Source organism: Octodon degus, unplaced genomic scaffold (assembly GCF_000260255.1).
Source record: "Octodon degus isolate 3935 unplaced genomic scaffold, OctDeg1.0 scaffold00244, whole genome shotgun sequence".
NCBI lineage: Eukaryota > Metazoa > Chordata > Mammalia > Rodentia > Octodontidae > Octodon > Octodon degus.
The window spans coordinates 1,593,310-1,598,839 of NW_004524820.1; the positions used below are offsets into that span (position 1 = coordinate 1,593,310).

General features: G+C 43.1%; 1 pseudogene; it reads right to left on the bottom strand.

Annotated features, from left to right (window-relative positions):
• Nucleotides 1-5,530, bottom strand: part of LOC101589386 — a 172,311-nt pseudogene that overhangs the window by 123,435 nt on the left and 43,346 nt on the right.

Sequence of the window (5,530 nt, forward strand, 5' to 3'; positions counted from 1 at the left end):
TTGTTGTTGTTGGAAGCGGGGATTGAACTCAGGCCCTTGCGCTTGCCAGGGAAGTGCTTATTCCACTGAGCCATCTCCCCGGCCCCTTGTAATAAGTATTTTAAATGAATTTCTTCGTTTATTTTTTACAACAGTTTTATGGAAAGATGTCTCGAGCTTGAGGAGATAATAAGCCAGTACCTCTTTATGATCTCTGCAAGTGTCGTCTTCCTCACACGTTTAACTCTTAGTGCCGATCCATGTTGCTTGCTCCAGGCCTGCAAGGTGACCTCAGGGACCCGAGATGCAGAGACTCTGGGAGGAAGTGCCTGTGCAGCTCACGTCGTGATTTTGCTTCTCGATGAAAACTTGTTATCTTTTTCCTAGTATTTTTTTTTTTAAAAGTAAGACTACTTCATATGGCATTTTTGTAAACTAGGCTATCTCAGATCACACCTAGGTTCACAGCAAAACTGGCACTGCGATTTTGCCTGTGGCCGGTGACTCCACGCACACGCACAGCCCTTCCCACCATTGGGATCCCCCCACTGCAGCGGCGCACATGCGCGCGCTGCCAGGCCTGTACTGAGGCACGGTTGTCATCCAAAATCCATAGTTTACCTTAGGGTCGCATGTAGCATGATGTTGTACATCCTAGAAGTCTACACAATGCATTAAAGTCTCAGCCCCAATATTTTTTTTATTATTTTTATTGAGAAACAAATAGCAATGACACAGTTTTCAAAACAGATTAGTAGGACAGTTTCAATAATTAATACATTGCGTATTGTCTTTGTAGTGGTTATTCATAGTACAAGATGCAGACATGATATCTTGTCCAAACACTGTTAGTACAAATCTTTCTTCTCATTGAATTAAAAGTAGCTGTGTATCTATCCTAACTATTTTGTATATACAGACACAAAATGGTCCTTCATTTGTATCCCCTTTTTTTTGTTTAGTTTTGTCAGAGATGGGTATTCCATAGCCATTTAAATATGGTAGGTGCGTGAATTCAGCAAGATAATCCAATATAGTCCAGTAGTCCATAATAGTAGTGGGTTATCTGTAAGACTGTCAGCCCCAGTAATATCAGACAGAATCAGCTCACTGCCCTAAATGTCCTCCTTGCTCTCTCTGCTTGTTACCCCTCCCTCGCTGTGCTGCTGGGAACCATGAATCTTGTTATTGTCTCCATCATTTTGCGTTCTACACAATGTCAAATAGTAGAAATCATACTGTATGTGGACTAGTTAATTATCTTTGACTTAAAATTTCCATTTAAAGTTCTTCTTGTCTTTTTATGATGTAATCAGTTATTTCCTTTTAACGCAGAAACTTATTTTATTGTCTACATGCACCAGGGTTTAGCCATTTACCTGCTGAAATACGTCTTGATGACTTCCAAGTTTGGGCAATTATGAATAAAGTGGCCATGAGTATCCATGTGTGGGTTTTTATGTGGATATAATTTTCAACATATCAGATAAACATAATGTGGATAGCAGAATCTTGTGTGTAACAGGGCTTTCAGTAAAGTAAATTTCTGGCTTCAGAAGGGCCGTAACAGCAGCTGGATAGTTTCCTCTTATTTTAACACGGTGTTTTCTAGAGCACTTGTGTGAAACCAATTATGTATATAAGGAATAATTAATATGAGATGAAGCTTGAAGTTTCATGAGCCTCCAGAGGGACAACTGGTAGACCAGAGTAGGTTAGGCTACAAAAGCACCGTACTTTTGTGGCTTGATACTGCTGGTGTGGGTCATTTGAAAGCTCTAACTGATATGCTATGTTCTAATAACAACCACATGGCACTGTGGCTGTTGGCTGCAGCTTTTCTGAAATCAATAAATAGAGCACTGGCAAGTGTTTCTGGCAAGAGAATTGTTTTCAGTAAATTCTAGGAGGGCAGCTGCTCTGTGGCAAGAAGGAAGCCAAAGTGAGAAGAGGGCTCTCGCTGACCTAAAAAAAAAAAAAAGAGTTAATTTCTAATCCCTGATCTTGATCACAAAGAGCAGTTGCTGCACAGGCAGTGAATGGATAGGTTTGGTGAGACAAGGGGTCATTCTGAACTGTCTAGCCAGGAGACCCCTAAAGTGTCTTGAAATACAAGTGAACTCATAATGGGTGCAAATTCAACAACTGGAGACAGGTCAGTGCATGTGTTATAAACATCATTTGAGTTCTCCATCATTTTTCTAGCAAATTGGACTTTCTGAAAGAACAGTCTTTATGCTCGCTCCTCTTCAGTAGCCTCCCCCTTCTTAACCTTTCAAGCCTGGCTTCTATAGCTCTGTATCTATTGACAGTATCCTCTTGAGTTACCTTCCAAATGTCATATTCCATCTCTGTCTCTTTTTTTCCTCTGCCCTTCTCCTTGACTTCTCAGCATCATTTGAGATGTTTAACACTCCCTTTTCAAGTGTCAGTAGCCTCAGGTTGCAAGATGTGATACCCTGCTATTTTTATCTCCCAGCTACACCTCCATCTGGCTCCTCCATAAATTTGTTTTCGACTTCAGGCCTCCTAAGTGTGGCTGTTGACCCCAGTTCAACACTTGGTCCACTTTTTTCTCTCTGTGTGTTCTGCTCTTCATAAGCATCCTGTGGCTGTGATAACACAAAAGTGAAGGTTGCCTTGGTCTGGGTCTCTACCTCCCAGTGAGAGCCCCAGCCATACTCCTTGCACTGTCCAACCCACGCAGTGCTTATTTTCCCCAGTGTAATTTGGCTTTTGACCTTCCAATTTAAATGTCTTAATTTATTATCATTTTGTCTTCCCAAGTACTTGCTCCATGATGTAGCAAAAAATGTCCCCCAGCCAGTTTGTTAGTTGCCTAACTAATAGTTCTGGTTAAAGTTCCTGTCACTTTTATATCCTAGAAATGGCTGATCACTGTGCTGCACAGCTGGTCAGTATGATGCAAACTGTATGGACAATCCCCAGCTGACAAGCCATTTTTCCACTGTACTTCCTGCTTGCTTATCCTAGATAAGCCCTAGAAGCCACCAAAATCAGGGCCTGATATTGTGGGAATGATGCTGATCAGCAACTGTAGATGTTAGTAAATCTGTCTCTAAATTCAGTGCCATTTCCGTGTTTCTGCTTGATGTTGTAATACCTCACTTTTACTAGCATTACTGGTTAAAAGTCTTGTGCGACAATTAGGAGTAGCTAATTTTTAACACACTACGTGAGCACACAAAATATCCAAATAAACAGGGAAGCTGCTCTATAGAACCTGGAGGTTTTCAGCTTTCTGTAGGGATTTAGAGAACAAAGGGAGAAATTTGTGCATATTTGATACTATTTTGTGTTACTATGCTGCTACCTGCCAACGGACTCTAGTCCTTGAGCATTATACCATGCCCTACAAAGTCTGCAATTCCAGGGTGCATCTCAGAAATTATGATTGTTACACATACCAGCCGTATTTTCCCAATCTGTATTCCACCTCAAATCAGTTTCCACATCCTCTGTTCAATCAAGATCTAATAGAGCCGGCCAAAAAGCTCAGTGGATTGAAGCACTTGGAAGCAGGCGCAGAGGCTGGGGTTTCAAACCCCGGGCCTGTTGTGCCAGCCCCGCCCCCAGGGGCACACTGACAGGGCAATTGAGACTGGGCATGGTCTTGCACGCCTGTAATCCCAGCTCTTGGGAGGCTGTAAACAGGCGGATCACTACAAGTCCGATCTATTAGTGAGACCTTGTAGACCCTTCCCCCCCCCAAAAAAAAAAAAAAAGATCTAATAAGTCCCACATCTTGAACCCATAACTCCTTTAAAAGATAATAATACGCAGTGTATTCACTATTGTTTCCTCCCATTCTATTGTTATGACTTTTTTATGTTTTTCATAAAAAAGAATAAGCCCACTCTTATTTTCTGTCTTTCCCCTAACACCTCAGATTCAGTTCTTATACTGCACTTTTTTTCCATTGCAGTAGTCTTACCAGCCTCTCACCTGTAGCTGCTGCCACCTCTTCATGCCTTTTTTTTTTCAGTTGAGATAGCATGTCACTATGTTGCCCAGGCTGGCCTCAAATTCCTTGGCTTAAGCCTGGATATTTTAAAAATATATTCCTTATTCAAGAATTTTTGTACCAAATCTTCATACAGCATGACCAGTTCTTTTGATCCTTACATTGTTTATTTAATTGCACTTATTAAGTGTCTTGGAAAGACCAACGAGATATTGAAAGTGAGTCTCTCCTGGGAAGCGGTGGTGATGGTAAACGTAGGTAATGTAGTGAGGACTACTTGTCTTTAACCTGGAGTGAGACCAGTTCCAGCCAAGGCAGGGGCTTATCACAGCCCAGACCCTAGATAAGTAGCCAGGAGTGAAGGCTGTTAGACAAGTCCTATCCACTGGGGAAAGGAGCAGGATGGTCAGCTTCAGACACAGCTGTGTGAGAGGCTTCTATCCCATAAATATGCTCAGAGTTATCTTTTAAAACAACACTGGAGGGCCTGGGAAGATAGCTCAGTAGAGATCCACTCCTAGCCCAGGCCTGGTGAGTGTGTGAGAGAGCTTCCAGCTACTACTCTGCGCCAGGGGGACCTACCGGTCCCAGCACAGGCGCAGTGTGGGTGAGACCCTCTTTCACCCCCTTGGGACGCCCCCCCACCACTCCATAGTATCCCCCCACTCCGCCCACCAAGTAGGAATTTCTGTCGCATTCCAGGAACCCCAAGAACCAGTCCTAGCCCAGGCCCAGTGAGTGTGTGGGAGAGCTGCCTCTCCCCCCTACTCTACCTTGTTCCCTCTAGACTCAGTTCAGGCCTGGCATACAGGCCTGGGATAAAACCCCGTAGCTGCAATCTCTGCAGAGAGTGTAGGGGAGAGAACCATGGAGCTAGTCCAGGAGCAGAACATCTTGCCAGAGGGGCACAACAGGTTCACCCCCAAGGGCAGCAGCAGAAAGCAGCTGAGCACAGCAGCCAGACCCAAGCCAGGCACAACTGGATAAGTCCAAACTTTGTAGATATGCACCTGAACTTCAGTAGGTGCTAAGGTTATAACTGCACCAAAGCTCTACAACAAAGGTCAGAAGACAGTGCTACACAAAATGACAATGAGAAGGAGCAAAATGCAATCTCAGAACCCAAGCCCACCCATAACAAGTGCAGAGAACACTAACACAGAACAAAGTGGGAATCACATGGCTGAAATCAATGAATCAACAGCTTCTGAAATAAAGAAAACAGCTGCAGAAAAATATAGAGGAACTCAGATTGGAAATGAAAAAAGAAATACCTGAATTAATAACATCTGCAGTAAAGAGATAGCTCAGTAGAATAAGTGCTTGTCTGGCAAGCACAAGATCCTGAGTTCAATCCCCGGTACTGCAAAAAATATAAATAAAACAACACTGGGCATATTGATAAGGGAATACCTGATGGTTTCGATTAAGTAAATAGCCATAGATAATTCCATGTTTCATTAAAACAAAGAAAATAAAGCCAAGGGCTGGGGAGATGGCTCAGTGGAAGAAGCGCTTCCCTGGCAAGGGCAAGAGCCTGAGTTCAATCCCTGGTTCTGCCAAAAA